General features: G+C 41.3%; 1 protein-coding gene across 2 annotated transcripts in view; it reads left to right on the top strand.

Annotated features, from left to right (window-relative positions):
• Nucleotides 1–23,988, top strand: part of LOC122811267 (inositol polyphosphate-5-phosphatase A-like) — a 1,048,439-nt gene that overhangs the window by 346,666 nt on the left and 677,785 nt on the right. The gene's annotated exons all lie outside the window — the stretch shown is intronic.

Raw genomic sequence — 23,988 nt, 5'->3', positions numbered from 1 at the left:
CCCACTAATTACCACATTGATGGGAGCCCACTGAACACTGAAGGCATTATAAGAGATCTGGGGACACAGGTTGAGAGCAATTTCTCCTTCAACCACCACATTACCACTGTGGTCAAAAAGTCCTTCTGTGTGGCACATCTCATTACCAAGGATTTTGCATCCAGGAAGAAAGAGGTCATCATCTGTCTCTACTCTTCCCTCATTAGACCAATCATTGAGTATAATGCCCCATTTGGCATGTATCTCACTAGACACCTGCAACAACTGGAGAGGCCACAAAAGTACCTCACGAAGAGGATCCTAGGCATTAAACACATGTCCTACACGGACAGACTCAAAAACCTATTCTCTGTCTCATATTGTCTACTAAGAGGCGATCTCTGCTTGAGTTACAAAGCCATGTCTGACCCAGCTATGTTAGAAATGCTACATCTAAAGAAATCCCAATCACTCCACACCACATGCTGCAGAGACCTCAACCTCATTACCACAATCAACAGAACATGCTGGAGGGACAGGTTCATAACCCAGAGACTGGCCATGCTCTGGAAAAGACTTCCCATGCATGTCAAGCAGAGCACTTCACTAGTCCTCTTCAAGAGAAATCTTGATGAGTGGATGGGAAAAAGAAAGTTCAGCCCAGGGATCACTCCAGTGGATCTGCTTGATAGAGGCACTGGGAATTAATGATGGGCACGTCTATGGACTAGGCTTGTAAAGGTCCCATAGCCATTAGCCTAGTACACACCTATGAACCTATATTATGACTGAGTAAACTGGGTAGTTTTTTTTTTATTAGTTTCTTTGTAGGTGAGCTTGGTGAGCTCAAAGGGGGTGTGGTTGAAGATGGTAGGTGAAATGTATATGTGATTATGGTGGTGAGTGTTTGAAAAGGTTAGTGTGGGGGAGTTTAGGTGATTGTGGTTAGTGATAGTGGAGTGGTAGGAAGTTAGATGGTAACCTAGGGAGAGGAGACCCGCTAAGAAAATAGAAGGTGCAAGCATGGTGACAGTTGAAGGGGGTAGTGGTAGTATATGTGGAGTTAAGTTATTTGGTTTGGAGTTATTAGAGGAAGAAAAGATAGTGTGATGTGGCAGAGCACCACAGAACAAATTAATGAGCAGGTGTAGATAGTGTGATGTGGCAGAGCACCACAGAACAGATTAATGAGCAGGTGGTGAAAGGAGAGAGGGGGGGAGTGGTTGGAGGATGATGAGATAGGTTGGTGGGAAGTGTTAGGGAAGTCAGGTGATGGCAGTTATGAATAAATTTGTGTATAGGCGGCACGGTTGTGATAAGGGGGCAGGGTGAGGAGGGAAGGGTTCCTATTACGTTATCGAACTTTAACAAGTTCGAACCTTATATGGTCGAAACCATATAGGCAAACTTGCTGAAGTTCGAACACAGAAAAAAAAAAAAAAAGATACAACAGTAAAGTAACTGTGGCAAGCCCCCCTGCACCCCCCACAACCCCCGCTCTTTAAATATACCAACTTCGAGACCACACTATAGTGTGGAAAGGGAATATTTCCCTTTACTGCACTGTAGTGCAATCTCGGAGTTGGTATATTTAAAGAGCGGGAAGTGTGGGGGGCACAGCCCCCCATGTGGGGGGTACAGGAGGGCTTGCCCCCTTGCTTGCAACAGTTAGTTTACTGTTGCATCTTTTATTTTTTCTTCCCATGTTCAAACTTTTGAAACTTTGAATAGTCAAGTTCAGTATTGTTGTGTTTGAAGTTTCAAAACTTCGATCACGTAATAGCAACCCAGGAAGGAAGTGAGCCCGAGCATTGTGATGGCAAATGGAGCGGGCTGAATCAACTCCACAAGGTAAGGAACTCAGCAAAGAACTGAAACAGTGAACTAGAGTAGGTAAGGTACTGGTTAAAGTGCAATTATATGCAACTGTGACTGGCAACACCATCATCATCTTCTTTCAGCTGTTCCCATTAGGGGTCGCCACACCGGATCATCTGTTTCCATTTCTTCCTGTCCTCTGCATCATGCTGTTTCACACCAACTGCCTGCATGTCCTCTCTCACCACATCCATAAACCTTATCTTACGCCTTCCTCTTTTCCTCTTACCTGGCAGCTCCATCCTTAGCATCCTTTTCCCAATATACCCAGCATCCCTCCTCAGCACATGTCCAAACCAACGCAATCTCATCTCTCTTGCTTCGTCTCCAAACTGTCCAACCTGAGCTGACCCTCTAATATAGTGATTCCCAATCCTGTCCATCCTAGTCACACCCAGTGCAAATCTTAACATCTTTAACTCTGCCACATCCAGCTCCGACTCCTAAATTTTCGTCAATGCCACTGTCTCCAACCCATATAACATAGCTGGTCTCACTACCCTCTTGTAGACCTTCCCTTTCACTCTTACTGGTACCCATCTGTCACAAATCACTCCTGACACTCTTCTCCACCCATTCCACCCTGCCTGTACTCTCTTCTTCACCTCTCTTCCACACTCACCATTACTCTGAACTGTTGATCCCAAGTACTTAAACTCATCCACCTTTACCAACTCTACTCCCTGCATCCTCACCATTCTTCTACCCTCCCTCTCATTTACACACATATATTCTGTTTAAGCCCTGCTGACCTTCATTCCTCTCCTCTCTAAAAGCATATCTCCACCTCTCCAGGGTCTCCTCAACCTGGTCCCTACTCTCACTACATATCATAATGTCATCTGCAAACATCATAGTCCATGGGGCCTCCTGTCTGATATCATCTGTCAACCTGTCCATCACCACTGCAAATAAGAAAGGGCTCAGAGCTGGTCCTTGATGTAATTCCACCTCCATCTTAAACGTATCTGTCACTCCCACCGTAGTTCTCACCAATGTCACACTACCCTCGTACATATCCTGTACCACTCTTACATACTTCTCTGCCACTCCCAACTTCCTCATACAATACCACAACTCCTCTCTAGGCACCCTGTCATATGCTTTCTCTAAGTCCACAAAGACACAATGCAACTCCTTCTGACCTTCTCTGTATTTCTCCAACAACACTCTCAGAGCAAATATTGCATCTGTAGTGCTCTTTCCTGACATGAAACCGTACTGCTGATCACTAATCATCACCTCCCTTCTTAACCTAGCTTCCACTACTCTTTCTCATAACTTCAAGCTGTGACTGATCAATTTTATCCCTCTGTAGTTACTGCAGCTCTGCACATCACCCTTATTCTTAAAGATAGGTACCAAAACACTTTTTCTCCACTCCTCAGGCATCCTCTGACTTTCCAAAATGTCATTAAACAATCTGGTTAAAAATTCCACTACCATTTCTCCTAAGCACCCTCCATGCTTCCACTGGTATGTCATCTGGGCCAACAGCCTTTCCATTCTTCATCCTCTTCATAGCTGTCCTTACTTCCTCCTTGCTAATCTTTTTCACTTCCTGATTCACTATCCCCACATCATCCAACCTTCTCTCTCTCTCATTCTCTTCATTCATCAGCCCCTCAAAGTACTCTTTCCATCTCCTCAACACACTCTCCTCGCTTGTGAGTACATTTCCCTCATTATCCTTTATCACCCTTACCTGCTGCACATCTTTCCCAGCTCTGTCCCCCTGTCTAGCCAATTGGTACAGGTCCTTTTCTCCCTCTTTAGTGTCCAATCTCTCATACAACTCTCCATATGCCTTATCCTTAGCCTTCGCCACCTCTCTCTTTGCCATGCGCCTCATCTCCTTATACTCATGTCTACTTTCTTCATCTCTTTGACAATCCCACTTCTTCTTCGCCAGCTTCTTCCTCTGTATACTCTCCTGTACTTCCTCATTCCACCACCAGGTCTCCTTGTCCTCCTTCCTCTGTCCAGATGTCACACCAAGCACCTTTCTAACAGTCTCCCTTACTAACTCTGCTGTAGTTACCCAGCTATTTGGTAACTGTTCACTGCCTCCCAGTGCCTGTATTAACTCTTCCCTGAACTCCACCTCACAATCACCCTTTCTCAGTTTCCACCATTTGCTCCTTGGTACTGCCCTCACACTCCTCCTCCTCCTCTTCTTGATCACCAAAGTCATCCTACAGACCACCATTCTATGCTGCTTAACTCACAACACCACTGCGACTTATATGGGCAGTAGCTAACAGTAAATCAGGTGGAAAGTCAAGGTCAGCTGTTAATTATGGGATGCTGTTAATTTTAAGTCAGTTGCAAAGAAAAAGGGGGGTCTATGGCAGGCCTTAGCATCCATATACACTACTCACACAGAACACCAAGTAAGATACTTTAATGAAAAACCAACACCTACAGGTTTTAATAACTAGTGCAGCTCTGTAGTAGAAGATGGTGAGGCAAGTAGCAGACCACTGCAGCTTTAGATGGCCTGGTGTCCTATCCAGGATATGCTGTCTGTCTTAGTACTGTTGAGTATTTGATAGGTTCCATTTTGTCTGGTACCCTGAGTAAGGTAAAGTAGTCACTTGAAAATTAATTAAATTAATTATCAATGGCTGATTGGGCCATCTTTCAAATTATGTTATTCAGCAGCTTCCTCTTTGAAATTACTAAAACATCATCCACTGCTGTGAGCTACATAGTTTAGGACCAAGTCTGAATTTTTTTTCCTCTTTTGTCTGCTGATTTCTTAAATAAATTGATACTACTACAGAGAAATAGAAATACTACCAGTACAAACTTGCACAGGGTTAAATAATGTCATGTTTTGAAAGCACACAGTTGGTAAGTGGCTATAACTTTCTTTATAGATGTGAGTTGTAGGTTGTCACTATCATAATGTCTTGTTATTTTTACTTCATACTGATTACTGTGTTCTCTGTCAGAGCTATAATTAATATGACCCAGCTTCCTGGAATGGCTTATTCATCAAATGTCCTCACCAGCAGTAAATAAAACTAACTTGCCATCATGAAATTTAATTTTAAACTGAAATCAGCAATACAGCTAAGCAGGTCATTTTCCTGTTAAGACGATGAGCAAATCAATGAATATTGTAATGACGCAGGTTGTTATCATGTTTTAATTCTAGTGTACGTAGCCAGTGGAAACAAATGAGCTGGCAAAAGTTTTAGAACTCACACCTGCACTTTTTTGTTCTGCCTCAGGCTGGACAAAATCCATAAATTTCATTCTGATGAGAAGGAAATTCAGATAGTAACTTTGCAAGTTGTGGTTTTCCCTTCAAAGTCTGTAGTATTGATGTAGACAGAGGAACATTACTATAACCTATGCTTATATTTGAAGGGAATGCAATGATTCAGAAAGGCATGCTCAGCTTACAAAAGAAATCGGAATTGTCTAAAATTTCTTCTGCTTCACACTATATCTTTACAGCTTCTGTTCATACATTCCACATCCTTTTAGATTTGCTCACCATTTTCAGCATGTCAGTTCTGTTCTCAAAATCTATCCTCGCACTACTGACAGCTGTCTCTAGTTCACGTTTACCCTTCTCTCTCACAATGTGGTAACCTTCTGTGAACAGCTAAATAGCTCTCCCTTTAAACCAAACTGATATAACAGAACACAGCAAACTGAAACAAAAAAAAAAAAAACAGTAAAACAAAAGAGTAATTTATTACAAACACTAAATACGGACACGGGGTCACAGCTACCTGCTGCTGCTCTTACCTTGTTGCAGACGCTGGCTCCGCTAGGCTAGCCAGTGCAGTAACAGCACATTCTGTGCAGCATAGCGCGTGGGGCATCCATAAGTTTTCCCTGGCTGCCTGCTAATGTAAATCCCAAGATGTTCAATGAATCAACATATGAATGTATGTAGAGGTTAGCACACTATAGATCCAGCCTGAGTCCTCAGACAAATTCCGACTGGCTGGTATTCTGCCACATGAAGCTGACATCATTGCATACCCCCTTGTGCGTGATGTCGTCAGCAACAACTTTGAACAGAAAAAAAACAGGGAAATTCGGAAATTAAAGGGGCCACTCAGGAATTCATGACACCCCATTATTTTGCCCTCAAAATCGGTAAATACTGAGGAATTTGATACGGTTGAGAGGTATGCTCCTCTACATAACACAAGCAGAAACCTATAAATAAAAGTGGAAATGGATAATGATGAAACAGGAGGGAAGCTCAAGAAACAAGGAGAGACTGGGATTTTGGATACAGGACCTTAAGGAGAATAACAGTAATCATACAGACTATTATATTCATAAAGTAGCAGAAAGTATTCTAAGAACCAACATGGGACTGGAGAAAGGAGATTGTGCTGATAGGAATGACTGCAATTAGGGATACAGACAATAGGCAAGAGGGGTTGGAATTCATTGCAGAAAACTGGGAAAGAACCAAGGTATTGAGATCAAATAATTATAGAGGGAAAGGTTGTTGTTGTTGTGTCTTTCGGCTTATCCCGGTTAGGGGTCACCACAGCGGAACTCCGGTCCGCTAATGTTTTGATAGTGGATTTTTACGTGCCGAGTTCCCAGCCCTGACACACAACCTTCAACGAAGGCACGCCCATTCACGTATGCCTCCACACAGAAGACGCTCTAGCTGAGGATCAAACAGGACAACGTCTTGCTGTGAGGCGACAACGCTACCGCAGCACCACTACCGTGGGATAGAATGGAAATAGATCAAGGATTTTTTGGACTGCAAGGATTGCCTTCCCTGTCAAAAATTTTTATCAGAGTATAGCAAAGAGAAAGAAATAGAGGGATCCTAAGTGAAAGATTAACACTGGTAGAGTAGTAGAATCTAAAACAGAAGCTGCTGTTAAAAATGGAATCATTGGTAGAGCATACAAAATATTGCATGACAATTGTAAGATTCATCAGAGGAGGTCAGAAAGGATTGTGAAGAGATATTGGCTAAGCATTTCACAAAGAAACAGTGAAGGGATAGGTGTATGTCTCCCAAATATGCAACAAAGTCTAGAAGGTTTAGGATTTTTGCTTGAAAGTGCTTACATTGGTATTTTTATACCCCGCGTAGACTCCAAAGAATTATTCCTCAAGTAGAAAGGAAATGTTGGAGGTGTTATGAGGAAGAAAGAGGTAACTGGGAACATATTTTCTGGAAGTGTAATGAGTTGGCAGACTTTAAATATTCCCTGCAGACTGCTCTGTCAGAGATACTAGATGAGCACATTGATGTAACTAAGGAAATTATTTTTTGAGCTATGGTACAGAGTCGGAATTGTCTAGACATGGTAAGGCCTTGCTGTGTCCAATTATTGTGGCTGCCAAAAAGAAATTACTAGAAAATGGAAATCAATGGAAATCAAAATTTAAACCATCTGTATTAGAAGTAGAATATAGTTACAGAGATAAAACAATAGAAAAAGGTAGGAGCAAATTACATAGTAAAAACGGGAATTGTGGGAACAATACATGCAGAGGAGGAACAAGGTTTAAAAGAAGGCAGGATTTGAATGAACTGTGTAATGTTTGACTGACAGTGGCTGGATAGATTATCAATAATGTATGTTTGCAACTAAAATGATGTCATTGTGGTTTATTTTCATTTATGTACATGTGAGTGCCTATGTCATAAGTGATAATTTAATAAAGATGTTTCTTGTTTAAAAAAAAAAAGATAATTAACTGATGGTTCTGTTTTGATTCTACTTTTTTATTGGTTATGACATCAGTTAGCTTCAAGATATTAAACAGACATCTTTTGCTACTAGATGATGGACTTTGTTTTGAGTTTAGACACAGGCTGTTGTCTGCATTTGCATCCACCATTTTAAATTTGGTTTGAGCAAGACTTGTGGTTGACCCAAAGTGGAGTACTGGTGTGCCATCTACATACTTGCTAATATGCAAAGCCACACATTTATCATGTGTTGATAATGTAAATAATTGTGGCCCCGGTACTGGACCTTGTCATACTCTTACTGGTTTAAATAAGATTCACTTGTGACCTTTCTGTGATCCAGCATACATCAGTTCTTTACCTATATGTATGTGTGTGTGTGTGTGTGTGTGTGTGTGTGTGTGTATATAATATATATATATATATATATATATATATATATATATATGGGAACGTTTTATAATCCCGAAATTCTGAAATATCGTATTTCAGAATCCCGCGATTGTAAAGCCGAAAGCTCAAAATTCTGAAACCTCAGAAGCACGAATTTCAAAATCCTGAAGTCCAGAGATGTTGAATTAGCACTTCTGGTGTTGCGGTCTGTGAATGGATAGCTGGAGATTCAGGTAAGTATTTATGTTTAAGGGTTTTGGTTAGGGGCTTTAGTGTGTATCAGTGTGTTTTGTTACTGTGATGTGTGTGTGCGAGGGGAATGTAGCTTGTGTGGTGGTGTTTTCATGTGCTTGTGTAGTGCGACCTTGGAGTTAGTATATTTAAGTAGGTGGGGTGTGGGGGAGAAGTCCCCCACATAGGAGGGGTGCAGGGAGGCTTGCCCCCCTGTTTGTATGTAGTGTAGGTTTGTGTTTTTGTGTGTGGGGGAAGCTGTGTGTATGTGTTTGTGTGTGGTGTTAGTGTAAGAGTCGCGATTCGGTATTTTAAGGTTTTGGCTTTATGATCTCGAGATTCTGAAATTCGATATTTCAGGATTTCGGGATTATAAAGTGAACACACACACACACACACACACACACACATATATATATATATATATGTGTATATATATATATATATTTTTTTTTCTTTTTTTTACATAACAGAGGTGCATGCCTCTCAATTGTCCAGAGTTTTTCAGAATGTTCAGATTTTTGCCTATTTTTTACTCATAAATTTTGTCGTTTTCTGGCAAATCACTGAGGACTGAAGTCACGAAATAATGACATACATTTGAATTTCATACGTCATAGACTTCAGAAAATGTATGCCAACACAAATACTGTTATTTTAGCAACTTCCTAAGTTTACAAGAGCAAAATTGTAAGTATGTCCATATTTTTGGGCTTTTGTCCCCAGTTATGTCAGGCTTTGTGCAGATTTGTTGCACCAAAAAGTTGAGAGGTATGCAGAGGTGTCCTATGCCCTCATGTTATGGTGTGTTAAGGTTTCTTTGATGTCATAAAATGTTAATCCTGTGTGTGTGTGTTAGTACTGTATGTTAGTACTGTATGTTTATACTGTTGCCTCTTGCTTTTTTGTCTGAATATACATTGTGTTATCTGTATCCTGTGAGAGCTTTTCTCCTTAGGTCCCCAATAAATAAATAAATAAAATAGAGCATCTGTGCAAATAACAGCGTCATTAACTCTGTGAGGAATGAGTTCATGGTACAGCTTTTTCCTCAATGCAGATTTGCTGTACAAATTATATTTAAAGCCTGTTGTACTGTTTATGACAGATGTCTGCTCTCTCCTTCCTTTTATTTACAAAGGAACAAACTAAAATATGATGTGATATTGTTAGATCACAACCATAGTTTCCATACAGTTTGTCTGTTTCATATCCTCATTGCCTACTTCGTCAAGGTCACATATTTGGCAGCGTATGCACTGATACGCAGAGCCCTCCAATACATCACTCTTTCCCTCATGTCTTCTTAATATTCTGATTGGCCATATTTAACCTTCCAGTTGCATTCAGAATCCTGATTATATCTTTAGTTGATGTTTTTCCCATGTTTATGAGTATACACAGCATACCAAGAAACTAATGGCAGTAAAGCATTTTTTATGATTTTATGAACAGCCTGGGTTTACGATGTTAACTGTCATGGAAATAATTACACTAATTAATGTTCTGTAAAATTGTTTTTACTCCGACATTTTGATTCTTGCAGATAAAAATAATGTGGCGAAACAGTTTATACTAATGTTTCCAAATGATAATATTGCCAACAGATTGTGATTCACTTTTAGGTCAGTTTTGTATTCATTCATATTACAAACATCTTGGCGGTGTGTGCTAATGCTGCCATTCAGATTTGTTTTTAAATTCGAGGATATTGTATCGAGGTTTTTAAATCATGTTTTTTGTGTGTGATCTTTACCATGACTCTTTTTTGCCTTTCCTTCAACTAGTTCAGTATTTATTTGATCATTAAGTGACCCGTTTCTAACCCTCTTGAATTGTATACAGATATGCAGTGTGTAACTATTTCTATTAAAAGTCTTTGGGAGGTCGGCATAATTAGTAAGGCATTTACCTCACAGACACAAAATACATGGTTTGATTCTTACCTTTGGGAAATTGGTTAGGCTTAAAATGGCCCACAAAGTCATATAGCCTAGTACTTACATATGAGCCTATAAAAACGCACCCATTGTATTAGGTATCATTAACTGATGAACTAGTAACTATGTCCTTGTCAGGTTTGATGGGGGGGACCTGTGTTTTGCAGTATTGTAGTATGGCTTTGCTTATTTTGAATTTATTATACATGGTTTAAAGTGGGATATCACATAAACCTTAAATGCATGCCGGAAGTCAGGTGATGGGCTAGACATAGGTTTAGGCTGCTTCTCCTTTTGCACTTTGACTGCATGTTCACTACATTTGCCAGTTTGCATTATTAACCATTAACTTGTAGAATAACCCACAAGTATGTAGTAATTGAAGGGAATACTTTAAGCAACCTGTAAATGTCATGTTAGTGTAAACATTTGGATTTAAGTGGAAGAGAATATAGGATGAAGGGATGCTATCTAATAATGTCTTTTGGCTTTTCCCAGTTAGGGGCCGCCACAGCGGAACTCCGGTCCGCTAATGACTGGCAGTGGATTTTTACGGTGGCGAGGTGCCAGCCTGATGCCAAACCTTCAAAGAAGGCACACCCATTCACGCATGCACCTACCTTCATGTCTTTAAACATCACTCAACCACGGGGAGGACACGCAGACTCCACACAGAAGGCGCTCCAGCTGAGAATCGAACCGGAGAACCTCTTGCTGTGAGGCGACAGTGCTAACCACTGCACCACCGCAGCTAATGTTTATTATTTAGTAGTTTCCATTTTATTTGGGTTGGCAGTAAATGCAGTGAAACCTGCAGAATAAAGCCTGAACCTTCTATAAAACAGCTAAAGTGATTACAGTTCCAGAATACTGTTTCCATCATCCCATAATATTTAAACTATTTTCTCTGACCATGTCTTTCAGGTGTACTTTATTCTGAGGAGTGTTCCTCATTTTGAGTCTTAAAAAGTACATGTTCCACACTGTTCCTCTTTGAAAGGTATACCATGCATTCAGTGTTAAGATTTTCCTTTTAAGTAATAGCCATGGTAAATATTTTTTATAGCTGTAGAGCAACAGTGAGTTTCTGGACTAAAGTTATTAGTAAGTTGTTTGTAAGTGTTCCACATTTTGCCCATTTGTTCCACATTTTGGAGAAGGAAGGTTAAAAGCTGTGACTTTGACTGTTGATGTCTGGGACAAGGAGCTTCATATATTTATTAAACAATGTGGCCTTCCCTTCTGTACTGTTGTTCATTTGCTGTGTGTGGACAGTTGTTATCCTAAGTCTGAAAATTGTGTCAGCTTTTCCTTCTCCTCTTGGCTAGATACCCTTCATAAATGCTGGTATTTCTGTACCATTGATCGACATGCTAGTTTTAGTGTTCCTGCCAAAACTAGACATAACTACAATGATCAAAAGGGACCCTGGTTAAATCCTTGTGATGCAGAATATGTTAGGATGTTTACTACGGGACATCAGATAAACTATAGTAGTGAAATGGATTTTCTCTGCTTAGCTGTCCAAGTCTGGCTGTTCTTTAGAGATGTATTTCTCTTTTCCTTTCTATCCATAACACCCCTCCCCTCCATGTTTCTGGGTCTTTCCATGAGATTGAGCAAGGTGCCCCATCCAATTGACTGTCCAGCATGCCTCACTTAAGTCTTCCAAATCTTTGGGAAATATCTCAGTCTGTGACCCCCTGGCACTCTTCAGTCATTCTCTGTGCACTGTAATACAGAACTGTAAGAGAATTTTGGCTCCTCAGAGCTTCACTACCTATTCTGTGGGAAACTCTTAAGTAAAATAACTTCCTATTCTGCTTCCCTATAAACCATCTTCCTTCCTTAAGTGCAGTAATACCTCCTCCTTCCTCCAGACTCTGTCAGTTGGTATTTCTGCTATCTCTTGTGTTCTTCTTACAGAATTTCTGTCCGTTTAACAACGTGGCAGGAAAGTGGATCAAATTTCATACAGTTCTTCTATGCGACCATCAGTCAACTGGCTCACTATTTTTCCTATCCACTGTTTAACCTGACAGTGCTTTGTGAATATTTTGTAATACACTCTTTGAAGTTTATGGATTAATCCAATGACCTATGACCTTTATGACTGGATTGGTCACTCACAAGGCAAATGTACCACAACAAGTAATCTTACATAATTTTTACTGGTATTTTTTTTTTTACAAGATAGACATTTTTGTGGTCTAGCCTATTTTAAGATTACCTTCTGTAACCGGAAAGAATGCATGCAGTAAAGCATATGTTGATGAGTTTTCAGGCTAAGAATGCATGCAGTAAAGCATATGTTGATGAGTTTTCAGGCTAAGAATGCATGCAGTAAAGCATATGTTGACGACTTTTTAGGCTTTTTTCCATCCTGTTCATTCCTCTCAAACTCTTTGTACAAGAAATCTGGACAAAGCCTAAAATAACGAGGGGATAAAGGTCCAAAAACTGGGACTGATGTTAAATATCACTCTTACAAAATTAGAAAGTTGCTAGAATAACAGGATTTGTGTTAGCACACATTTTTCTGAAGGATATGAAGTCTGAGATTCAAATGTGTATAATCGTTCAGTGATTTCAATCCTCAGTGATTTGTTAGAAAACCACAGATTTTATAAGGAGCAGACTAAAAATATGAAACAAAAATCTGGACATTCTGCAAAAATATGGACAACTGAGAAGTATGACCCTGGTTATGAATTTCCCCAGTACCCAATGAAAATCTGTCTGGGATCTTTGATGTATGCTCTTGGACCTTCCTGTACTGATAATTCAGCTTTCTCAATATTTCTGAGATTTTGGAAACTGAAGCGATTCTCCAGGCCACCATTTTTACCATTAGTCACTTCACTGCTTGTTTCAGGCTTTGTATCTTATTTTTCTGTTATCCTAGTTCATTTTATATTGATAATCAATGTTCCATTAAGTTTCTGTGCTTCTAGCATACCATGAATCCAAGCACAATGTTGAGACTAAATGGTAATTTTTATTTTGCGTTAAAATCATTGACCACTACTGACAGATTTTTGAATATAGTACACGTCTGTTGTCTCTATGAGGCAGATTCAAATGCTGAATCATGTTACTCCATGCTTTCTTTGCCTTTTGCTTTTTGATCTTTCAGGAAAGGTTTATTTTATAGGTAAATAATGAATAGAAGTTCCAAACTGCAGATGGGATTGAAGAAATTAAGCTGTCATTTCTGGGCTTGCTGGCTACTTCCCTGCCTTGAGTTCACTTTTATTCTGTTTTGCTTGTTTTCATTTTTTCTGTCTCTTGTACCATTATATTCACTTCAAATGCTTTTACAAATTCTTTTAAAATTAACTATGCCAACATAATATTCACTTACTCTGCACATATCAGTTGATTTGGGTGCTGTTTATGTGACTAAATATGAGTTTGTTGATTATTAATGGATTCTGCATTTCATCAAATATATTTGGTCAAGGTATGCAGAATCCATTAACAATAGACAATGTGTGTGTGTGTGTGTGTGTGTGTGTGTGTGTGTGTGTGTGTGTGTGTGTGTGTGTGTGTGTGAGAGAGAGAGAGAGTGTATGCATTTATGTATGTTTACGCTGGAGTGTGTGTGTGTGTGTGTGTGTGTGTGTGTGTGTGTGTGTGTGTGTGTGTGTGTGTGTGTGTGAGTGTGTATGCATTTATGTATGTTTGCTGGGTGTGTGTGTGTGTGTGTGTGTGTGTGTGTGTGTGTGTGTGTGTGTGTGTGAGAGAGTACATGCATTTATGTATGTTTGCGATGGAGTGTGTCTGGTGTGTGTGTGTGAGTGAGTGTATGCATTTATGTATGTTTGCGCTGGAGTATGTGTGTGTGTGTGTGTGTGTGTGTGTGTGTGTGTGAGAGAGTGTACGCATTTATGTATGTTTGCGCTGGAGTGTGTGTGTGTGTGAGAGAGTGTATGCATTTATGTATGTTTGTGCTGGATATGCGTGGTGTGTGTGTGTGTGTGTGTGTGTGTGTGTGTGTGTGTGTGTTTGTTTGTGTGTGTGAGTGAGTGTATGCATTTATGTATGTTTGCTCTGGAGTATGTGTGGTGTGTGTGTGTGTGTGTGTGTGTGTGTGTGTGTGTGTGTGTGTGTGTGTGTGTGTGTGTGTGTGTGTGTGTGCGGGCGCGCGCACGCTCATGTGTGTGAATTGAGTAACTTTATGGTGTTTGGTTTGGGACTGGAAACAATGGGGTAAGGAGTTTTTTCCTTATTCTCCACTGTTGTGCGATATTGGAGTTAGTATGTATGAGCAGCAGGGGTGGGGGCAGTGGAGCTTGTCTGTCTGTAAAAACACTGTTTTTTTTTTTTTTGATTGTTTGAGCCAGTTGAGGTTTTGGCTCACAATATTAAAATGACAATTTAGTTAATTTTGACATGTCAATATATACCTGTTGATTTATGCAAATCTGATTTTGTCCCTCACATGATCATTTTTGATATCTCAGCTTTCTGACTCAAAGCGATGAATTATGTAACCCCATGAAATGTGAGGTCTATGGAGCACTGATAGACCAAGTGGGACCTTGGCCTTAAGGAGAACAAATTGTGGAGGTCCATTTGTGTTACTGAATTCTTCTAGCGAGGTGCATAGTAACAAAATATAGATATGTAAATAAAAAGAATAAGTAAATCAATCATAGAAAAAAGTAAGGATTCAAGAATGGGACTGCACAAAACAGAACAGTACAGTGCATCAAATGTGTGTGACAGACATATGCAGCATATTCTCAGTGTAGGGGACAGCAGTTTGTGAAGTTTTGTGGTGGCCGGAGATGTGTGATCTGCAGAAGAACGGAGGAACTTCCTGGGATAATATGGGAAGTGGCATATGACTAGTAACAGGAGAAAGAGAGGAACTAGAAGTGAGGCAAGCGGAGGTCAGTGGAAGATATGGAGTGAGAGAAGGTTTGAGGAGAAAGGCAAAGGAGAAGAGGACAATGGTAGAGTGTAGGCATGTGATGTGACACAAAGTAAATGGATAAACTCAGAGATGCAGACGTGGAATGGAAGGAGAACAAGAAACAAGCTGGCCAAGATGGCAGACAGCAGAGATGACTGATAAAGTGAGCATAAAGCCAGAGATGGTCATGTAGAGTCCAGTATCAGAAGGAGAGCAGAAGGAGTGGCCATTATTCAGGGCATTCTTTCTTGAAAACCACCCAAGAAGTCTAGCTTGACAGTTTGTCATATTGGTAGCATAGATGAAAATCCCAACATTACTTATGGAAGTTTTTGCACTCATCATAATGGTAGATCTGCTTTGCAGTTTCATCACCATCACCAACCTTACCAGCTGTTTGCTCAGGTCTGATGGCACCTTTGTGTTTGGGAGGTTCTGAGTAAAAGTATTTATTCTTGGTTATGCCTGCCTTTGTGAGCTGTCTGAGATATAGATTGGGATCCTTAGGTGCATAGGGTTATGGGTAAAGAGGCAAGGCTAAAGTAGCTTGGGAAAGTTTTTGGTATGGGGTTAAATGTGCCAGTATTAGTCACAGAAGTGATGGAGATGAGACTGACAGCACAACTCTAGCATTATGGGAAATGCGTAACTTTCATTTACTGCTAAAATGCAGATATTCTAATCTAAAGGATCTTAATTACTTAATTGTAATACAATCCACATGCTTTGCTTTATTTAATAATATATTTCATAAAGTATTTTGCAACTACATAAAAACAGATACATTTTATAAGTTTATTACGACACTTGTGGCTCTTGTTTGATAACCAAATGCCCACATGCTGAAGGACAGTTGAACTGTTTTTTTTGCCCTGTCATGCACTAAGGTGTGTGGTTGTGTCATAACAACTAACATTCTCTTTCTTTCGTGTGCCTTAATGCTTACATAATAATTGTCATTTCTATAAAAAAGGTGGGTGGGGGGGGGGGGATATAAAGTTTTGTATAGATTTAAGAAAGTGGAGCTACCAGTAATGAGATAAACATGTCATATGCTCAGGTCACCCACGATTCTGAAGCCAGTATCAAGTCTGCATTATTCATTACTTGCTGCTCTGATATATAATTTTCAGAAGTATCTTATGATTCACAACCTAGTCAGTTCCCTGTAGAGATGCAGTATTTCTTAGGAAATGAATGTAGTAGAAGATTTGGGATGAGAAGAGGCAGAACAGAGGAAGTGTAAATGTGAATTAAGGATGCCAGGTGTTTAGTGGTCAGCAGTCTAATGTGTTATCACTGATGCGTGAGTCCTGTTCTTTGTGTGTAAAGATTGACGTAATGGTAACCCAGGGATTTATCTTGTCCCAAGACACTGCAATCTCAGAGTTATAGTTAAGTTGTAGGGATGTTGGAGTCCAGTTCTGGCATGCTTGTTGTGGAGTGCAGGGGGTGAAGCCCTTTCTGCAAAGATGTTTTTAAGTGATTTATCTTTGTATTGTATGTCTGCTGTTTGAGGAAACATTGCTGTTTTGTGATTGCACAAAATGATTTTCGATTATAGACTTGTCACAGTTCCCCAAGGACCAATAAAGTCTTTTCAAAGTTGGGACCTAAAAAAAAATCTTCTTCATTCTGAAACTGTAAGCAAGCTGCTTGCTCCAAATGTAGGAAGCAGCTTGCTACAGTTGAATCACCACACATCCTCACAACTTCATACATCATTGCTGGTATTGCACTCGTGCTATTGGAAGCTGAAAATCTTTCCTCCTAACAGCCTATATTAGGAGCAGCTTCCCCCTTTGCCCCACAATAATTACAGCTGTAAGTTACATTTATTTCACAGAGCACATAAAGCAGAAACAAAAGAGAAGTGATATAGGTAAGTACCCAAGTGGCTACTTTTGTTTGTCACTTGCCAAACATATGTATCTACTCATTACTGTGATTGTTAGAGATGAAATACTTAAGTAGCTTCTGTTTTGGTATTAAGTTTACTAATTTTATGTACGAAAATCTGATGTTCATCGTGTTTCACTGTTGCAGTCATGACTGTAGGGTTCTCCCCTGCCGGCAGGCAGCCCTCGGTCGGCCAGAATCCCAAAGTCTGGGTCCGGCGTCGGCTGTTCAACCATGCTCCCTGACGTCAGAGCGCCAGGAGTATAAAGCTGACAGCTGATGCCATCTTCTCCAGTCTTTCTTGCCGTGCGGTGATAGCAGTTCGCAAGTGCCGGTCGGCTGACTCCTGATGAATTTTTCTGATATACTTCGGTCCGAAGACTTTCTTCTCCACTCAAAGCTAAGTGCCCCGTTGGGGAAACTTTTTTCTTGCTCCACTCCGATGTCAGAAAAAGTTAATAATTGTATTTCATGTGGGAAGCAAATACCTCATAAGGATTTTCATTCTTACTGTATTCCTTGCTTGGGCCCTGACCACGACGTAGCTAGTTGTCGGTTTTGTGCTAGATTCAATCAACGTACAATTAAGCGAAGGTACGATTTTGCTTTTCATTACTTCGGTAGGCGCTTTAACTACAAAATGTCGTCGAATACGGTCCCGGCTACTGGAGTTCACAAACGTCGCAAGGATAAAGACAGGCCTCCGAGGTCCAAATCTGATGATAGCGCACAAGCGGAGCCAGCTTCAGGTTCGGCCATCGTCAGTGAGGCACTTTTGCAGCCCCTGTCGTCGGCCATTTCAGAACCGACAGCCGAAACGGACTCTCATGAGGAGCCAACCAGGCCTTTAAATATTTCTGTTGCAGGACCTTTGGACAATGCTCCTTCGGATGGGTCCGGAGCCGCTGTGCAGGTACCGGCTTCTGAAGGGGTTTTCAGGCCTACTCAGCTACTAGTAAAGGCAAAGCCAAAGACAAAGGCAAAGACTCCTTCTAAATCAAAGACTTCAACACAGGCCTCTTCTGAACCGGCTCCCAAGTCACAGAAACAGTTACTCAAGATGGCGGAGGATTTACTTACTATGATTAGGGGTTCACATCCCCCTCCAGATAAAAGGCCAAGGCAGGATGTTTATTATGATTCCTCTGTTCAGGCTTCTGTTTCCTCAGTTTCTTCTTCTGATCAGGAATATTCTTTCCCTCCTTATGAGGATTCTGATGCTGAAGAATCCATTCCTTCAGCTTCTCCCCCTGAGGATTTCTCTTTTGGGGAAACTTTGCATGAAATGAGGGAACATTTCCACTGGGAAGGACAGGAGTATTCGGAATCCAAGAAAAGACTCAGGGATTTTCTTCTTCTTCCCCAACATAGACCCCTGGCTATTCCTCCTGTTTTGGATATTGTAGATGATGCCTTTTCGGAGGCTAACTTAACCCCGGACTCTTTTCTTCCTGCTCCTGTTAAGCCTGATAGATATTACAGGGTTCCTGATTCCCATCAGTTTTTATACAAGAACCCTTCTGCTGACCCTGAAACCATTTCTCAGGGTCCTAAGGGAGTTAAGGCCGCTTCTGCCAAAAATCCCATTCCTACTGAAAAGGATTCTCGATCCTTAGAAAGATGGGACAAAAAGGTGTACACTTCTGCTACTTTGTCCATTAGGGCTTTAAACTGTCAGTTTCATATGCTTAAATACCAGCAATTTCTCTTGTCTATCTTAAAACAAAAGCTTACTTCCATTTCTGCCTGTGCAGATGATAAGGAATTACATGACTTATTGCATGTCACTGAACAGGTTGGGAAGCATGGTTTACACTGTGGATTTGATGCCTTGGAGGCTTCTTGTAGGGCTGCAGCCTCTGGCACAGTCATTAGAAGGCATGCATGGCTAAAGGAACAAAATTTACCTGAACAAGTAAAGGCTAAATTATTGGATGCTCCTGTTCAGCATAATGTTTTGTTTGGAGCAAAAGCTGAAGAGGTGACTAAAAAGATGGAGGATAAGGTGAAATCCATGCAAACAGTTAAAGATTTCTTACAAGTACAGCCACCTAGATTTAGCAGGAATTGGCCTTCAAAAATTGGTCCTTTCCCACTTCAGACAGGCCTCAGAGGGGTAGATATAGACGCTCCAGAGGGAGGCCTCAAACACAAGCTGCTTATAGACCAAGACAGTGGACTGCTTCCACCCCTAGGGGAGGAGAGGACAGGTCACAATCTCAAAGGAAACAAACTCAATGACTCCCTCTGTTGGGCTACAGGAACTTCTTGCCTGGAAGCCCCTCTCGGAGGAAAACTCTCTCTTTTTTATCAAAATTGGACTCAAATTACCCAAGACAAATGGGTTTTGGATGTGGTTTTAAGAGATTACAAATTCCATTTTCATACCTTGCCAAGGCCAAACGGATGGCCAGACCTTCCAAAACATCAATGGACGGAGGCCTTAAACCAGGTGGTAGCTCTTTTGGCTATGAATGCCATAGAACTGGTTCCTCTTTCAGAGATGGGAAAAGGTTTTTACTCAAGGCTCTTTCTAGTCCCAAGGAAGCAAAACTCATGGAGACCTATTCTGGATCTGTCGGTCTTGAACACCTTTCTAGAGATTCCAAAATTCAAGATGCTTACTCTACAGCAGCTACTTCCAATGCTGTCCAAAGATGCATGGATGGTAACTTTGGATTTAAAGGAGGCATATTTACACATTCCCATCAGGCAGGATCGCAGAAAATACCTCAGGTTCAAGGCCGGATCGAGGCACTTTCAATTCTCTGCGCTGCCCTTTGGATTGTCTACTGCACCCAGGGTCTTCACCAAATGCCTGGCCCCAGTAGTAGCTTATTGCAGACTCAAGGGAATTCAAATTTACCCTTATCTGGATGATTGTCTAATTCAGGCAGACAGCAAGGATGTCTTACTCCAGCATCTAGAATTTGTACAGAACCTCCTCAAGTTCCTGGGATTCTCTGTAAACATAAAAAAGTCAAATTTGACACCATCACAACAGATAACTTTTCTGGGTGCACTTCTAAACACCACAACCCAGATGGCATTTCTGACATCCGAAAAACAATTACAGCTGGCTTCAACTTTCAGAACCTTGGCAACTCTGACTCAACTATCTGCAAGGAAATTCCTGCAGGCTTTGGGTTACATGACCTCCTGCATCCTTCTCGTACCATATGCAAACTACACATGAGGAAAATACAGTGGTACCTAAAAAGTGTATGGTCTCAGCATTGCCACAGTTTAGACATACTGATCTCCGTCCTTCCTTGCCTTCAAAAGGAATTTCTTTGGTGGTCCAGGGCATGTGCTCTAAACAATGGGAAACCCTTCCATCTGCCTCCTGCCACTCAGATTCTAACCACGGACGCCTCGGATTATGCTTGGGGAACCCATTTTCAGGGCAATTGTTTGCAGGGCCTTTGGACAAAGGATCAGAAGCACCTGCATATCAATTTAAAGGAAATGTTAGCCGTTCAGAACAACTGCTAATATGGACAGACAACACCACAGTTATGTGGTACATAAACAGGCAAGGGGGATCTCATTCCTACCCCCTTTGCAGACTAGCCATGGATCTATGGAACACAGCTCTAGCTTGCAATCTGGATCTTCAAGCTCAGTTTCTACCAGGGAAACAAAACTTCCTGGCAGACAGTCTGAGCAGAAACCTTTCGGATACACACGAGTGGATGCTGGACACCAAAATATTCAGGATGATAACAGCAGTCTGGGGATGTCCTCACATAGACCTCTTTGCATCCCATCTCAATCATCAACTACAGAATTTTTGCACCAGGACTTTCCACAGAGAAGCTTGGAAAGTGGACGCCCTGTCATTCAGTTGGAGGAACCTCTCGGGACATGCCTTTCCGCCTCTTCCTCTTCTTCCATGGGTTTTATTGAAGATAAAACAGGACAAGCCCAAGATGATAATCTTGCTGGCTCCAAATTGGCCTCGGCAGTTTTGGTATCCAACTCTAAAAAACCTATGCCTGGAGCCCCCTTGGGTTTTACCTCAGTCTCCGAACCTTCTGTCCCAACATCAGGGTCAGGTTCTACACTCTCATGTCAGAACTCTCAGCCTGGCGGCCTGGTTAATCCAGGGCCTTTGATTTCTTCTTTACTGCCCAAGCAGGTTATGGATGTTATTTTAGAAGCCAGATGTCCTAGCACTAGAAAATCTTATGCAGGAAAATGGAAAAGATTTTGTTCCTGGATGCAGGCTTAGGATTCTGATCCTCTTCTTCCTAACATTACTTTAATTTTACATTACTTGACATATATCTTACATGAGGGTCTCTCTTTCTCTTCCATTAAGATACATGCCTTTGCTGTTTCTGCTCATTATAATACAGACCCTCCCATCTTTTCCCACCAGCTCATGAGACAGTTTCTCAGAGGAGCTAAGAACTTAGGACCTCCTAGATCTCCTCCCATTCCTGCTTGGGATCTCAACTATGTTTTGGAAAAACTAACCTTGCCTCCTTTTGAGCCTGCTGCCTCTTCTGACATCAAGTTTTTATCTTGGAAGACAGCTATCCTGTTAGCCCTAACCTCTGCCAGGAGAGGTTCAGAGTTACAAGCTCTTATGGCTGTGGAACCTTATATTATTTTTCATCAAGACAGGGTATCTTTGAGGACTAATCCTACCTTCATGCCTAAGGTGGTTTCCAAAGTGGCTTTAAATCAAACTATCCACTTGCCAACCTTTTCCCCACTCCTCAAAATAAAGGGGAAAGGATCTTACATTCCTTGTATGTACACAGACAACTACGTTTTTACCTGAACAGAACCAAGGACATCAGAAAATCAGAACAATTGTTTGTTTCTTATGCTTCAAGTTCCCAAGGTAAAGCCATTTCAAAACAGACCATTTCTAAATGGATTGCTCATGGAATCAGATTTTGTTATTCTCACCATGGAAAGCAAATCCCGGGGAGTATACGGACTCATTCCACCAGAGCTGCTGCCACTTCTGCGGCCTTCCTCAGGGGAGTTCCTACCAAGGACATTTTGGAAGCTGCAACTTGGAGTTCAGCGCATACTTTTTCTAAGCACCACAATCTACCTCTCTACTCTAAGTCTAGGGCAGGCTTTGCCTCTGCAGTCTTGCAGGGCCTTTTAGCCACCCCTTCCTCTTTATGACCACCTCCCTTTCGTTCAGCTTTGGGATTCTACCCTACAGTCATGACTGCAACAGTGAAACACGATGAACATAGTACAGTTGTGTACACCTACCATAAATGTAGATGTTCGAGTGTCTTCACTGTTGCAGTCTGGGTTTCCCTTAATCCTGTCCCCTCTTATTTTTACTTTTGTGTATTTCCTTTTTTCACCATTCTTCTGAGGTGTATTTGCAAAGGTTATGGGACCTTTTTCATTTTGGGACTCCTGACATCTGGGGCAAGAAAAACTGGAGAAGATGGCATTGGCTGTCAGCTTTATACTCCTGGCGCTCTGACATCAGGGAGCATGGTTGAACATCCGACGCCGGACCCAGACTTTGGGATTCTGGCCGGTCGAGGGCTGCCTGCCGACAGGGGAGAACCCTACAGTCATGACTGCAACAGTGAAGACACTCGAACATCTACATTTATGGTAGGTGTACATAACTGTACTTTCTTTAATTACTGGTGAGCTTTTGCTTTCTAAAAAACAAACTCATGTCAAGAACGTAAAAACAATAAAAAATTACTACAATCAGTAACAGAGCTTTCGGGTAAAACCCTTCTTCAGTGCATATAATAATGAAACAGTTCTCAATTTTTATAACGGCACCAAGACACAACCCACCAATAACAAGTTAACAATTAAGCAACATAATTAAACATTTTACTTAAAGGCATCTTAACATTATACTAAAAGAAACCTAGACACATAAAACTCATTATTTAAACTGCATTTGTTTCCTTAATAAAATAGGTTTTATGCTGATTTTATCATTAATACCTGGATAATTATCCGCATATAGCCTTAATATCCACTCATATTGCTTCATATCTAACATATTAATTATATTACCCCCTCTATTGTTCTTATAGACTTTGTCAGTGAGCCTAAATTTAAAGGCATGGCTCATGTCATTATGTAACAGATGTCTACATAGTGCATTTGTTTGAATTTCTCTATGGATCTCTGACCGATGTTCAGTTATATGATCTTTTAACCTCTGACTACATTTCTCTACATAAAATGCTGCACGTTTCATGCTGGTTGCCAAATATATCTATAGTAGTACAAGTAGCAGAACAATTAAACACATGTTTTTATAGATGTTACTGGATGTATAAAAATGTTATCGTAGGATGTCCTTCAAGGATGCATCTGCAGTCCTAACAAATGGGTTGTCCTGGCCTCAGGCAGCCCTTCGGTCGGCCGGATTCCAAAGTCTGGGTCTGGCCTCAGCTGATGTCGCACTTCACCCGACGTCATAGCTGCAGTCCAGCGGGTATAAAGGCATCAGCCGACGCCATTTTCCTCAGTCTTTCTTGCCGCGTGGCGCCCGAAGCAGAAGCTGTTCGCAAGTGCCGGTCGGTCAGAACCAGAGATTGCTACTACCGAAGACTTCTAAAAAGCTAAGTACCCCGTTGGGGACTCTTTCTTGCCTCAGCCGATGTCAGAAAAAGTGAATAACTGTTTAACTTGTGGGAAACAAATACCTCATAAAGATTTCCACTCTTACTGCCTACCTTGTTTAAGCCCAGACCACGACGTAGCAGCTTGTCTAGCCTGTGCTTCCTTCAACCAACGGACACTTAGACGTCGGTCGGAGTTTGCAGAGGAGTTTTTCGGCTCCGCTTTTGCTTATATCATGCCGTCGGGGACTCCGACTTCACAATTAGCTAAAAAGCGTAAGGAAAAGGACCGACACTCGCGGTCCGCGGTTTCGGCCGAAACTGCGGTTAAGCAACCGCGAGTGTCTCGGTTTCGGCTGAAACCGAGTCTGTGGTTCTTCCTTCGGCCGAAAGCATGCCTCCTTCTACCGAGGCCTCTTCCAGCATGGCTGAATCTGCTACGGAAAATCCTCCTGCTTTTACAGT

This window comes from Protopterus annectens, chromosome 9.part0 (assembly GCF_019279795.1).
Source record: "Protopterus annectens isolate FY-2018-M chromosome 9.part0, PAN1.0, whole genome shotgun sequence".
Classification (NCBI taxonomy): domain Eukaryota; kingdom Metazoa; phylum Chordata; order Ceratodontiformes; family Protopteridae; genus Protopterus; species Protopterus annectens.
Note: the sequence above shows the minus strand (reverse complement) of the source record. Positions and strands in the feature narration are given on the sequence as shown.